This window comes from Protopterus annectens, chromosome 6.part0 (assembly GCF_019279795.1).
Source record: "Protopterus annectens isolate FY-2018-M chromosome 6.part0, PAN1.0, whole genome shotgun sequence".
Taxonomy (NCBI): Eukaryota; Metazoa; Chordata; order Ceratodontiformes; family Protopteridae; genus Protopterus; species Protopterus annectens.
In genome coordinates this window covers 1328635816-1328652390 of record NC_056737.1, presented here as the reverse complement: position 1 = coordinate 1328652390, position 16575 = coordinate 1328635816, and positions in this window count along the sequence as shown.

Below are 16575 nucleotides of genomic sequence, written 5' to 3'. Positions count from 1 at the left end.
ATGTGTAATTTACTTTGCAATGTTTCTAATGTCAACAAGCTCTTCTAGATATAAATGCATAACTTTTATAATATATGGAATATCTAAATTGAATTTTTGTGATCTATATAAGCTATATTAGTTAAACTCTCTATTTCAAGTACCTATATATGTTTATACAAACAAGTCAATGAAAAGTTTCAATGATTTATCATTCTGATTCATACATACTTTCTGTTAGCTTAAACTATTCTTTCTAGTTCTAAAGGTATGACATCAAGAAGTCTTTAATGAAATTTTCACACATATTGAGAAATAAGTGTATAAACTGAATAAGTTATTTTATAATACATATTAAAACTGATGAATTTAACTGTGGGTTTGAAAGCTTTAGTATTTATAGACATTAGGTGATAACTAGAGTTCTGCTGTTATAGCTAGAGAGGTAACTCAAGTAGTTGAACCTACTCAAACTCGAATTTATAACTCCAGGCTGGGTGCGAAGTTCAATCCTAACACTATTTTATTTGATTATTATTATAGTATGATTACAGTTCTGACATCCACATCATATCTTGCAATCACGTTCTCATTTCTAATAAAAATTAAAAACCCACATGTCCATATAGAAATTTCACAAGTCATAGTCTTGATTAATTTAACATCTATAGGAAGGAATAGATTACTAATTTGTATAAAAAATGATAAACTGAACATATTTTACTTTACGCTATACATGTCAAATGGTAACCTTAAGAGGAATCTCTCTAAACATTAATGGGTTAAACAACCCATGTAAGAGAAGTTTATTCAGATATCTTAACTTGCATAGATTTAATCTAATATTTCTTCAAGAAACTCATCTCCTTAAAAAGGACATAGATAAGCTAGAAACCAACAAGTACATAACTTTAGTCAGCTCGGAACATGCACTGAAAAAAGAGGGGTAGCTATCATGTGGAACAAATCTATACTTATTCCCAAAATTATTAAGACATACAAAGATTACAAGGGAATGTTCTTCATGGTTACATTACAGATCAATAGGTAGATTTTTACATTTATCAATGTATACTGGATACCAGGCATAGGTATTAGCACAGTGAAACAACATTTCAATCAAATAGTACTCCGCTCAAAAGGAGACATCATATTAGCAGGTGATTTCAATTGTACTCTACATGATAATGATACTAATACTCTTGGGAAGAGGAAAATTACACCTAGCATAAAACATCTAAAAGACTTTATTAACTTATATCATTTGAATGACATTAATAACCAAGCTGATCCTAAGTCACTACCATATACCTTTTTCTCAAATAGACATAAGTCTTACTCTAGAATAGATAGAGTTCTGATCTCTAACCAACTTGTAAATGATTTATCTAAATCTATGGTCATTTCCTGCCCAATATTGGACCATAATTCAATCAATTTTGAACTTACTGTAAATGTAATGCACAATATTCAGATTAGAAGAATTCCAGCCTATCTAACTCAACTAAAAGACTTCAAAGAATTTATAAATAAGGAGACACAAAGCTTTTTAGAAATAAACACCACAGCAAATGTCTCGATTATATATATTTGGGATGCTCTGAAATCATACCTATACAGGCAAAGTATAAGATGGTACAATAAGGAAAACATGGGATAAAGATCTACTAGCACACAAAATAAGCTAGACACTCTTAAACTCAACAGCAAGGAAGATGTCACAAATAAAAAAGTTATAGAAGAAATAAATACATTAAACGAGAAATATAAAGAAATTTTAAATCCTAAAATCAAAAATAACCTAGAGAAATATAAATTCCTAACATACCCAATAAATCCCAAATATTTAAATAAACTTAAAAATAAAACAAAAAGACTTGACGATCAAAATCATATCAAAAAGATTTTTTCCTCAGGGAAAAAATGTTTCTAATTTATTAGAAATTCTAGATGAGTTTAAAGATTACTTTCATAAAATTAATCACAATACAGTTAATATGGATCCAAAAGATAAAATAAAGAATTTCATAAACACATACATGAGCAGAAAACTTAATAAACAACAGGTTGAATCACTGGATAAGCACATCTCATAAACAAACATTATCACCCAAATAAACAAACTCAAGTTAAACAAAGCACCAGGTAACAACGGTATAATACCTGAGATTTACAAAATAATCTCTAAAAATGTTTATACATTAATACATAATGTTTTCTTGGCAGCTCAGACTGAATCTACTATCCCCCCATCTTGGAAATACACTTTTATCTCACCAGTTCTGAAATCTAATAAAGACCCAACAAGATGCTTATCATGTAGGCCCATCTCACTGCTCAATGTTGACTACAAGATGTTCATGAACATATTTGCTGACAGATTAAAGACAATTCTTTCAAACATTATTGACATAGATCAAACAGGATTTATTATAAATAGAAATACTTTTGACACTATAAGAAGAACCTTAACTCTAATTGATTATGCAAATAAAAAAAGAAGGATCTGACACTAATAAGCCTTGATATAAATTCAGCCTTTGACTCTGTAAACTGGGACTACTTGTTTATCTTACTGAGGTGTACACATTTTTCTGATACATTTGTAAATCTGATTGAAAATCTATATAAAGGAGCACTGGCATAAATAACAATTGGCACATATGTCTCTCAAAAGATACCCATATTAAAAGGTACTAAACAGGGGTGTCCACTCTCCCCTTTATTGTTTACCTTAATAATGGAGCCCTGGGCTAATTTAATTAGAAATAACAATGGCACAGAAGGATTTAAAATAAATGAGAATACAGTATCTAAAATTCAGCTTTTTGCTGATGATGTACTAATTACATCAGCAGGAAACAATTCTTCTATACAGTCATTATTTAACACAATGGCAGACTTTAAGGAAATCTCAGGTCTGACATTTAATGAAGAAAAAACAAAGATTTTGCCAATACATTCAGGGAAAAATATTTTTTAAAAAGCTTATCATAAATATATACCTAATTCAGATCATATAACTTATTTAGGAATTGTATTAGCAAGAGATGTTAAATCATTCAACATAACTACAATAAATGTCTTGAAAACATACAAACTCTTTTTAAAAGTTGGAATAATATCCTTTTTTCCATGGAGGAAAGACTTACAATTATAAAAATGATTATATTTCCGAAGATACTATAAATAATACAATCAATACTACTCCCACCTACTAAGACAATCATTAAAAAAATTAAACTCACTAATGTTGAAATTTTTCTAGGCACCTCATAGAACTAGAGTGGCATTAAAGATGCACATCAATAATTGGTCCCAAGGAGGTATAGCCTTCACTGACTTTGATCTATACTCCATCTCCACTATTATCAAAACTATATCTCTACTAATAGATAATTCATATGTTGCGAAATGGAAAATATATTGGGAATTAATTAGCATGGAACTAACCAATATACCACTAACACACAAAAATATTATTATAAATAATCCCATACTATGGATACTCAAAGAATTTTGCACGGTTCCCATAACACCGAGACACACATCAAATTATCCAATAAATATTATTATTACTTTCTGTAATTTTATATATAAACATCCCAAATATAAGGAATGGATCTTCATTTTATTTCCCATAACATATACACAAGGTATACTTTTATCATCTAACCCAGATAAAACTTTACTTTTCAGGCAGAATAAATTAATGTACTGGCATCAGATGCTGTAGGATAATAAAGATAAGAACCGAGATTTTTTAATTCAAGAATTTGATTTGGATGAAACTTGGTTAGAGATTCAGGCTTTCAGACAACACCTCTCTAATAAACTAGATTTAATATCACCAGCAACTAAAGAATATGTCCCAATACTGATAGATTACATGATATTAAACTTACAGCGGATGGTTTCAGATAAAGGTAAACTCTCTCACATTCACAAAATTATTAGATATGAAGCCTTCAGCTGTCCAGAAAATTACTGGAATTATTTCAACTCCATTAATAGAGAACCACCAAAACAACAAGATAAGAATCATATACTGGAATCAGCTTCTAAAACAACTTCCTCAATTAAATGGAAACTTTATACCTGGAAATTCTACACAGGTCCTTCTATACTTCTCTAATAATGAGCAAAATTAATAAAAAAGACAACATATGTAAGAGATGTACTTCAGAGATGAATGCTAACTGGGCACATATGTTCCATGATTGTATAAAACTGAAGGAATATTGGGCAGCAATTAACAATTTTCTACAGGCTCTTTTTACGGGTCTACCTGACATTGCCGACACTCCAGAATGCTGCCAACCATATGGCCAACACCATATGATCGACATTTGTAATGCCGACAATGCAGAACCAGCATCTCACTATAGTGTGGAATGGAAAGATTTCCATTCCTGCACTGTAGTGTGATCTTGGAGTTGGTATATTAAAGTTGTGGGGTGTGTGGGGGGTGAAGCCCCCTACTGGGGGGTGTGGGGGTTGGAGCCCCCTGGTAGCAGTTAAAAGGGAATTTTATGTTCCTTTTTTATGTTTTTTTCCGCTGTCGAGATTTCGGTTGTCGGTGATGTGGTGTCGGCCATGTGGTTGTCGGTTTTGTGAGCTTTCAGTCTTGTCAGGTAGATCCCTTTTTACAGATAATTTTACATTATCTAAATAACTAATCCTCTTCAATACTCCCATACCCAAATGTGTTAAAAAGATTAACCTTCCCCTATTATGGTCAATTCTAGCAGTGGCTAGAAAGATTATAACTAGAAATTGGATCTCAGATACCCCTCCTTCTTTTAATGAGTTTAAAAATGTTCTGATTGAGGTATGTCAAATGGAACTAATGACCATCAAATCAAGAACTTCTAGGAAAACAACTAGCTATAATATGTGGGATACTCTACAAAGTTTGTTAAAAAAAGACTTGGAACCTTTGTAATGTGTTATAGTTATGTTAGATGATGTAATTAAAATGTGGATGTCTTTGTAAATACTTTAGTTGTTTTATGAATGTTAAAATTCCTTACATGTTAATTGCTTGTATAAATTACTATGTTTTACTGATTATATGTTAAAATCAATAAACATGTTTAAAAAAAAAAAAAAAAAAGAAGGTTAGCAACTATAGAAATAGGGCAGCCTATCGTTTTGGTTTGAATGTTAGCTTTCTGTTTGTTTTTATTATTTATGCACCAACGGGGAGCTGCAGTTCACTGAGAAGTAGGAAAATAATGTAGTTATGCCGGGGGGGGGGGCTTTAGAAAGGGATATGCAGGAAATTATGACTCAATAGAGTACTAATTAAAAAGAATGGAATATGGTATAAGCGAGTACACTACTGGGGATTCCTGTGAAGAAAGAGCAGAAAAGCCAAGTCAAAAATCCACAGGATTCCACAGGAATCAACAGGTTTTTCACCCTTTGAGTTGTTGTATGGGCATAGGGTGAGGGGACCTCTAGATTTAACTCGAGATGTGTGGGAAGGAGAATGTGAACCTCACAGGGAGGCTGTTGTGGCTTATGTCCTAAACCTCAGGACAAGGCTCAGGGAACTCATGGGCTTGGCCCAGGAGAACCTGGCAGAAGCCCAACAACAGAAAAAGGTGTGGTATGACAGGAATGCTAGAGCTAGAAAGTATGCTGTGGGGCAGCAGGTAATGGTTCTCATTCCTGTCAGACACAACAAGCTGCAAGCAGCCTTGGAGGGACCCTACAAGGTGGTAAGGAAGGTCAGTGATGTTAATTACATGGTGGAACTGCTAGGCAGGAGGCACGGGCACAACTTGTACCATGTTAACATGATGAAACCTTACCGTGATAGGGAGGCCTTTGTGCTGAGCATTTGCAGTGGATTGCAGGAGTCTGAGGGAGATCTGGTGACTGAGCTCCTCAGTGAGGCTCAGAAGGACACCTCAGTGGAAGGGGTAGCAATGTCCCAGCAGCTATCTCCTACCCAGTTTCGAGAAATCCGAGCAGTGTTACAGGAGTTTAGGGACATGTTCACTGGGAAACCAGGGTGCACCCACCTGGTGCAGCACCAGGTGGATACAGGACCCCAAAGGCCTATTAGGCAGGCCCCTTATAGGGTGCCTGAGAGAGACAGACTCTGAGGGAGGAGATACAAGATATGTTGGAACTAGGGGTGATTCAAGAGTCCAACAGTCCCTGGGCCTCCCCAGTGGTGCTGGTGCCAAAGAAGGGTGGCAGCTGGCGCCAAAGAAGGGTGGCAGCACCAGGTTCTGTGTGAACTACAGGAAATTAAATGGTCACACAGATTCAGATGCTTACCCTATGCCTAGGAGAGATGAGGCCTAGAGCAGCTGGGTGGGGCTAAGTATCTTACAACCATTGATCTTACCAAGGGTTACTGGCAGGTGCCCTTGACTCCCAGTGCTAGAGAGAGGTCAGCCTTTGTGACTTCTTTTGGCTTGTATGAGTTCACTCAAACTCACAAAAATAGTAGATAGTAGCACAAAAAACGACCAGTAATCCACCAAAATGCTACTGGAGTCGCAGAAATGATACCGGATGAATTTTTTGTTGTAATTTATTGTAATTCAAAAGTTTATTAACGCACTTCACATAGACATATACCAACACGCGTTTTTGTCCCTCTCCACCAGGACTTCATCAGACAATTTCCTATTAAATCTTTTACATTTATATACTTTAATTAATACCAACTTGTCCAATAAAATAATACAAACAATTAAAATAAGATTCAAATACACCAATCTTGTTCATCCTGTTCATGAATATTTAACAGGGCTAATACATATTCATGAAAATAACCAGACTTAAAACCATTCAAAGACTCATGTGAATACAGCTCCCTCTAGTGTGCAAAACCTGCAATAACATATCAAATATTCATATATAAAATGTAAAAATTGAATAAACATATTTCCTTCAGTATATATATGTATGAGTTCACAAAGATGTCCTTTGGGATGGAAAATACCCTAGCAGCTTTCCTGAGGCTGGTAGATCATATCCTAGCAGGAACAGGAGGGTTTGCCCTTGGTTACCTAGATGATATTGCCATCTACAGCAATTTTTGGCAAGAGCACCTTCAACATGTCAGGGAGGTGCTGGGCAGACTACAAAGGGCAGGGTTGACCATTAAGCTGAGCAAATGTCAGGTGGGTATGGAAGAGGTCTCCTACCTGGGACATAGAGTGGGGAGTGATAAGATCAGGCCAACCTGCCAAAGTAAATGCCATTCAGGCATGGACTGCACCTGTTACCAAAAAGCAGGTGAGAGCATTCTTAGGGACAGCAGGGTACTACAGAAAGTTTGTCCCCAGTTATAGTACATTAGCTGCTCCTCTCACAGATCTGAAAAGAAGAACAGAGCCAGCCAGCAAAATACCAAGTTGGTAAGATGGAACCTAGGGTTGCAAGCATATGGATATGTCAGTGCAGCACCGCAGTGGGATTAGCAATGCCAACACAGATGGGCTCTCAATACAGGGAATGGGGTAAGGTATACTCAGATAGACCTAACCCTCTCCAGCAATGTTTCTCAAGGGTCACTTGAAAAATTAGCTTGAGTTCTCCGGGGGGGGGGGGGGGTTAGATGTGTAAAGATAGGTAAAGGCTGCCAGCCTAGCCAAATAGAATTTTGTAGATAATTCTGTCATTTGTAAATATTAATGTAAGCCACAGGCTTGTTCTCTTAAATGTGAAAAGACTGCGTTGGATATTGAACTGCAAAAATGTAACAGCAGTGCACTCTGCTGTAAGAAAGCTAAGTCAAGCATTTTATGACTGTCTTTGATGTCAAAATTTGGAGCCAATATGTCTAGAGGGAGGCATCCTGCCTATTGTTTTAAGACCAGAGTTAATGGCTAGAATTTGCTTGCATAAATGTCCTTTATTGCTCTGGTTTCTGACCAGGTGTAAAGAATGTAAATGTAGTTTCTGTTAGCCTGGGAACACCAGAAAAGTGTGAAGAATTATGTCATGTGAAGCAGCACTGTGTTATCAATTTAAAGAGAGAGAATCGGAGAGCTCAGAGCATTTTGTCTTGAGAACATCCAACTCAGCACTGCCTGTATCTAGATGTAAGTTATTTAGAACTGTATTTTCTCTTAGATATAGCTAGGAATTCAGAAGATTAGACTAGTTTGTTTTTCTGTGATGTTAGAACTTTTCTACGGTATTATTTTAAGTATTTCTCTGTGATCTCTGAACTCTTGACTAGCACTGTGCAGTAAGAAGTATTGTCTTGTGTTTTTATTTATTATTAAATATTTTGAAACCTTTCAACTGTGGCTGTTTTATGTAGAGTTAATTTAATCTCTAGAATACATTGCATGTATATAGTGATACTGTACCAAGTCACTCTAATAAGCCTTGATTAAGTCACACTTACCATTGGGATAATATTGCACAGTAATAACTGGACACCCTTTCAGAAGGACCTTTGAGTAGCTGATAGTGGGTGATGGCAGCTCTACTACCTTTTAGACTGGGCAGAAAAGGGGTACAGCTGGAGAATCTGTGCCAGCCTTCCTCAGGAGTGTCTGTGTGGTTGTATATAATTCTTATCTCATAGTGTGTGTGTGTGTGTGTGTGTGTGTGTGTGTGTGTGTGTGTGTGTGTGTGTGTGTGTGTGTGTGTGTGTGTGTGTGTGTGTGTGTCAGCTACTTGGGCAGGGACACAAAGCACTGGTTGGACAGAGAGGGTGCTGGAGGTTTTAGGTTGCCCACTAGGCTGAGATCTGGACCCTATAGCTGTGCCAGTGGGGAGTCTTTTTTTTTTGGACCAGGAGAGAAAGGGAGAAACCAGCCCCAGGCTGACTGTGATCTCTGTGTGCTCTTAAGGGAAATTGTACTTTACTGTGTGTATTTATTATCCTTTCCCTATGTGGACGCCCCTCGCTAGTGTTAGTGGTGAGGATTGAGGCTCCTTGATTGCTGGCCAGGGCACGGGCATCACATCTGTGATCAGTTAACTGCAGATGAAAAAATTAAAAGTGGGAGTATGTATAGAGACTATGTTAGCTTGGACTAGGTCCATAATATTTTGACCTCTGTTCAGCATACTGAGGATTTGATCAATAAACGTTTTGTTTATTAGGTCTAAAATACCTGGGCATATGTACCCAATGTTTCTTTTTCTTTTCTAATTCTTACAATTATATCCAGCTTTTGAGGTGTATGTGTTCCAGTTAATTGTAAAGGTAGTTACAATCACCCATTATAAGGGAGTTTTTAGTAATAGGCAGTTTCTTGAGTACTTATGAGAATCTATCATGGTCATCAGGAGGCATACAGGGTGCCCTACAATAGGCTATGATGCTAAAAAGAAAGTATTAAGAGAAAAGGAAGAAAGGCAGCAGGTTATTTGCCATCTTAAAGAGAGAGGAATTCTTTAGAATGAAGAGAGATCTAATGTGATGCTCCTCATATGCATTGGCAAAGTCAACAATGTTTGAAGATACATACAGGCACAAATACGCAGACATGGTAAGTATAACAAAAGAGAGAGAGAGAAAATAACAACTCAGAAGTATGATACACTGAGCAGTCAGAAGTTCAGCAGTACAGAAAGGGAGCACATTGTAAATTAAGTGATAGATCGTCTAAGTGGTGAAGTATTTGAATGGAAGCCCAGTATAAAAACTCTGCTTCAGAATGATGGGTCACTAAAACAGGTACAGACTCAAGGAGAAAAAGATAGATAAATCAGTGTATCAATAAAGAAAATTCTTCTTTAAAACAGTTAAATATTGAAAAAGCAATAGTAGAACTTAAACAAGATATTATTAAAGAAGATGTTTTGCAAAACAAAATTCCAAGAACTCTGCTTGGGGAATCACAGAGAAATCAATATATGGTTATACAGAGACAGAAGCAGCAGGTCTCACAGACTGTAGATGAAACTTTTAACCACAAAGAGAATAATTTAAAGGAAGATTAGCTGGATTTGATATAAATCGAAAAATAAATGGAAAGATAACCACCATGGAAATGTCACTTAGAAATAATTGAAATGGTTAATAAAACAAGTGTCATTATTGGAGCAACACAAAAAATGGAAATCAGTACAGAAATGTTAGAAAGATGAAGGTGCAAAAACCAAAGCACAACATTAAAACAGATAAAGATTTGAGTTACACAATTCTGAAAATAAATTTAAAAAAAAATCTCTACACAGGCTGAAAAACTCAGGTGATGCACTCAGAAATATAAAGAAAGGACATAAAATAAGCAGTGTAGGGATGATTAAAAGATGCTCCAGAGGGAGCTAGGAAGTAAAACAATAATCAAGACACCACCAAGAAAAGAGGAAATTAATAAATTCTGGAGCAGTTTCTATAAGAACCCAATTAAACACAACAAGGAAGCTGGATAAGAATCATGGGAATATGTGGGGCAATGAGTCTTTCATCCATTATGCCTTGAAGTCACTCACCCTAGAATGTATACCCAATACCCCCCCTCTCAAGTAGGGCATGGCCAGTCAAGCTCTGAGTGAATTTATGAATGCCCATCCAATTATCCAAGCATGCCTCTCTACTCTCCATTATTTTGCAAAGTGTCCAGATGTTTGCCTTATGTTTTGGCCTGTTCCTCATAACATTTGTGATCTTCTGGCAAATCATTGAGGACTGAAGTCATTGACTAATGACACATGTTTGAGTTTCAGACTTCATATCCTTTAGAAAATACATGATAATACAAAACATGTTTTTCTAGCAGCTTTCTAAGTTTATAAGATCAATACTTAAAACCTATTTTTGAATTTGGATTTGTATTCCCCCACTAGTTTTGGTTTTGTCTATAATTCTTGCACTAAGAGGTAGAGATTAGGACCTAATGACTGCCAAGTACAGTTGAATAATTATATTCCTGGACCTGGATGCCATACATTTAATTTTAGCCTGTGCAATGCAAAAGAATTTCCTTACAACAGTGGAGATATGGTGATCAAAGAACAGTTCATTGTCAACAGAGGTTCCCAGAAATGTGGGATCAATTTTCAAGAGTGTGTTGTCAATGTAAGAGTAACAAGAGATGTTGTGCTTGCCAAATGATATGATTATACACTTTTTAACATTTAATTTTAGTACATGACTTTGACACCAGTTACTTGTTTGGGACAAGCACTCTTGCAGGTTCTTGGTATTTCCTGGATGTTAATGAAGACACCAAATTTCCAGTCATCTGCATGCTTTGTCAGCCACAAGCCCTTAACATTAACTTTGACATCTGAGAAGTAAATGTCAAACAGGAGGGGTCCAAGAACTACGGTACTCCAATAGTGTAAGGTCTTTTGGAGGAGGAACCACCCTTGCTTCCTGCATTCTGTTTGTGAGCCAATTTATTATCCAGTGAGCTACCTAGGAATTCACATTTATCTAAAAAAAAATTATCAATGATATCTGAGTGTTGGATGGCATTGAACCTTTTCAGGGTTCAGATATGCAGTGTGCACTGATTTGTCCTCATACATTTCCTCAATAACTTTTTAAAAGAAGTTGGCCAGGTTAAGTAGGCAGGAACCGCCTTGATGAATCTGACGTGGGTTGGGTCAAAATTCTATACGTTACCTATATCCTTATTTATTAATTCTATAATAATCATTTCCATAACCTTACAGATGAGACAGGATCCGAATGGGGAGATGAAGACTCTGAACGGAGAGATGATAAGTAATCAAGCAAAGAAGAGTAGTATTGCAGAAACTGAATTCATCCTCAAGTCTTGGTGAGTACCTTCACGAGGTGGACCCTGTTTTCTACAATATCTCACCAAGGTGACACTGATATATAGACTGTATTTATATAGCATATAGCATGGACAGAAGTAGGTCAAAAATTAAAATAGATAGCTGGGTGATCAAGACCCAGGATAAAAATGTGCCTAATCCTGGTAGGTGCACTGGTGCCAGGACTAGAAAAAAATGACAGTGTAGAACACTCAAAAATGTGAAAACATCCCTACAATGGGGCTAGTCCAGGCCCAGGGGGAAGATGGCTCCCCTGTTGTGGAAGGAAGTAGCATTCCACAAAAATCACAAAAACTGATAGGCCATAGAAGAGCCATAAAGACAATAGAGTGGACTATTGAGGATAAGAAAGAAATTATGTATTGTTACTATTATGAAAAAAGCCCAGAATTTCCAGACGCAAGATACAAAAAAAGATTAAGAGAGAAATTAGAGGAAAGAAAAATACTTCCACAAGAAAAACTGTCAGATGCTTCAAATAGAAATGTGTGTTCACTAATACAACAGATTTGTGAAAAACATTATATAGACCAAGAAACTTTGATCTGTTTGGAAAAAGAAGCATCTGTGGAAGTGAGAAAATATAAACAACAAAACCTGAGATTTTTGAAACGTATAACAAAGAAACATGGACATGGGAAAGAAAGAGAGATTTGATATGGTGCAATATACAAAGTCGAAAGCCAAATTAATCAATACAAAAAAGGCAGCCCCAAAGATATTCAAAGAAAAATCCAGGCAAAGACATTCAGATATGGAAAATTTCACAATAAAAAAAATAATATCACAAAGAGGGAATGTAGAAAAGAAGATTAGTAAAGTAGAAGTTAAAGAAAATAGAAGATGAAGTTACGGAACACCTGCAAAGTGAAGGATTTGGTATAGAAGATCTAACACAGGCTACATCACAGCATGATGGAACAAGTCCTCAAAGTAAGGGGAAACAGGAAGGTCCGGAGACATCTGAAGAAGAAATATGGAGATGGGAAAGAAAAAGAGATTTAATATGGTGTAATATTTATGCAAAGGAGAAAGCAAAACTAATCAATACAAAAAGAGCAGCACCAAAGATATTTGAAGAGAAATACAGGCAAAGGAATCTGGACAATGGAAAACTTTACAATACAAAAAATAAGAAGGAAAAGTAGAAAAGAAGATTAGTAATGGAGAAGTTAAAGAAATAAAAACTGAGGTTATGGAGTACCTGCAAAGTGAATGATTCTGTGTAGAAAATCTAACTCAGAAAGCACCACAGCAGGATAGAGCAATATACATCTAAATTAAGGAGAAAGCAGTGGAACAGGAAGCAACTGGTCACTTGCTTTATGAAGGTACTTTGGAGCCTTCCACATGAAACCAGTATAAACGTTCACTTGAAGCTGGACAGCAAGGGAAGGAACAGAAAACTGTGGCAACTCTGCCACAGTCAATGTTGAGTAGTGACAGCCCAGTGAGTTCTCATATGACAGAACAATGGATGACACAGGATGAAGATGAAGAGACTTTGTTGCAGGAAGATGCAATAGAACTTTCTATAGAATGCCAGCAGAAAATGGAGAACAAAAAAAAGTGTGTCCTCAGTTTAGAAGAAAATGAGCTAAGAGAAGAGTTGTTTGATTTAATAGAGATAGATAGACATATTAAGATCAATGAAAGAAATAAACGGCAGAAGGTCAATAAAACCCCAACAGTTAGAAGTCTGATAGAACAAATGAACACAGTAATTAGGACTGTCCATAGAGATCCATGCGATATAACATAAGTAAACAGGCTATACTACTATGTAGCTAAATTATTAACAGATAAAATTCTACCACAAGAACGCAGGGTAGTGTGGGAAAGAAAGGGGAGAAATTGAATGCCATCATGGAGCTACCAAATAAAGAAACGTTTAAAGCAATTAAGACAAGAAGTGTCACTGTTAGAAGAGTATAGAAGACAGAACAGATCAACAAAAATACACAGAAAGATAGACATGATAAAAGCAATTTGCAGTATTATAACAGATCAGGATTTATCATGCACTATTGCAAATCATAAGCTAAAAATATCAGTACATGCAATAAAACTTTGAAGATACATGGATAAATATAAAGGAAATGTACAAAATAAGCAATTTATTGATGAACCAAAAAAGATTTATAGAGAATTGGGAAACAAGGTAAAAGGAATTAAAAGACCACCAAAGAAGAAATAGATACATTTTGGAGAAGTATTTATGAAGATCATGTGGAACATAACAAAGATGTTAAATGGATACCAGAAGTAAAAGAAAGAAAAAGAAGTTCAAAGGTACAGGATATGAAATGCAGTGAAGTAACAGCCAGAGAGATTGAAACAAAGTTAAGAAAAGCCTCTAATTGGAAAACCCCAGGCCCTGATGCAGTACCTAACTTCTGGCTAAAAGTGTTAACATCTTTGCATGAAGATTTAGCCAAGAGTAAGAACTATTTATATGTGCACCTAGAACAGACACTAACCTGGCTAAAAACAGGAAAAACAATACTCCTACTTAAGAGTGAGCCTGCAAGCTAATCTAAAAATTATAGACCGATAACTTGCCTTCTGACGATGTATAAACTATAAACTGGAATTGATGCCGACAGAGTTTATAGTAATTTAGAAGAAAACTCAATTATGGCAGTAGAACAAAAGGGCAATAAAAGAAAGTCATATGGAACAAAGGATCATTTGTTGTTAAATAAAGTCATAGTGGAGAAGAACTGTAAAAAGGAGAAGAATCTAAGTATGGCATGGATTGACTAGAATAAAGAATTTGATAGTATCCCACATTCATGGATAAAAGAGTACTTAAAAATGTATAAGATACAACCTACACTGATAAATTATATTACAGCGATCATGAAAAAGTGGCAAACCACTTTGCAGTTAAGCCATGATAAAGGACAAATTATTATTCCAGGGATAAAAATACAAAATGGGGATATTCCAGGGTGACTCTCTGTCACTGTTGCTCTTTTATCCAAAAGGAAGGAAAGGCACACAGTCGTAGTGAAGGTTACTGAAGATTGTATTACCCACACATATAATCCAAGATGATATCGTGATGAACCACGAATGAATCCAAGGTCAATGAACGCTGCAAACTTGTAGTTTATTGTATAATGAAAAACAAACAGTACATAACTTGCGTCGACCTAGGTTTCGTCCGTCTCCACGGACTTCCTCAGAACACAAGTACTACACAAATCAAGCCGCTTAAATATGCCCAAACAATTATTCAATTAATCAATGAGTACTTAAAATTATGTATTAAATCCGTAGTACACTGTTATAAACAATATATAATACTAAATAATTTATAAAACAATATTGTATATATCCTACAAATAAATATTCAGTAAAAAATGAAATATAAAATATAAAATGTATATCTAGTAACATAATATATCAAAAATATATATATTAATTAACACAACTATCCATCCACTGTTGCTCTTTTGTCTGGCCCTTAACCCATTAAGATGTCTGCCTAACAGCTTAGGTCATGGCTATAATCTGGCTCCCAGAAAGCAACAAAGTATAAAGACTTCTTATCTTCTCTTTGTCGATAATTTAAAGCTGTATAGTACATCAGATGAGGAATTGAAAGCACAACTGCAAGTAGTCAAAATTTTGCGGATGATATAAGAATGTCATTTGGTCTTGATAAATGTGCAAAAGCAACCTTTAAAGCATGAAAGCTGCAGCACCAACAAAACATCAGTTTGGGCAAAGAATGTGATATAAAAGAACATGAACAAAAGGGAGTGTTTAACTATTGGGGAACTGATGAGGGATCAACAATAAAAATGAACAAATGTGAATAAAACTTAGTAAGGAATATTTTAGAAGACTTAAATTAATCCTGAAAACAGCATTCACATCTAGGAACAAAATTCAAGCTATAAACCAATTTGCTCTTCCTGTCCCAACTTACAGTTTTGGTGTGATAGACTGGCCCCAAAAGGTGTTGGATAGATTAGACAAGAAAACAAGAGGATGCTTCATGCTCATCAAATGATTTATAAAAAACATTGCATACCAAGATTATATATTCCCCATTCCGAATGAGGTATGGGCCTCCTTGAAACTGATTACATGTATAGATCTACAATTGTGGGACTACATACATATCTGCTGACCTCATGAGATCCAAATATAGTGAAAGTTTTGAAACATGAGGACAATAAATTTAAGATGACTTCCCTTCTTAGTCTACCAGAAGTATATCGGCATCAAGCAGGAATGGAAATCAAACCAGAAGTAGGTAAAAAATCAGGCAGCAACTGAATGTGCATAAAAAAAAAAAAAAAAGAATATAACGTGATGGATCAGATGAGAAGGCAAGAATTGTGGAAAAGGCATAAATATAGTTGCAAGTATACAAAACTCCTGGATAAAACTCATGTTGATCAGGATCGAACACAGGAATGGTTAAGGAGAGGGGAATTCAAAACAAAAGATGAAGGGTTAACATTGGTGGCCCAAGATAGTAGGCTATATACACTTTGGTTTAAAAAGTTCATTGAACATGTGGGAGAAATAGACAAATGTAGGTTTTCTAAAACAGAATTGGAAACGGTCTCACACCTTGTTGCTGATTGTGACATACTAATGGCAGAAGGATTGTATACTGGAAGGCATAATAATGTGTCAAGACTGTTGCATTGGGGATTGTGCAAACATTATGGTATTGACGTAGCTGAAAGACACTGGAAACATGAGTCACAAAGCATCATAGAAAAAGATGAAGTTTGTATCACATGGGATCACCCACTACCAACAGTTCAAAAATAGATGCAAGAAAACCAGATATAGTAGTCCATGAAAAGAAGACAAAATTAGCAT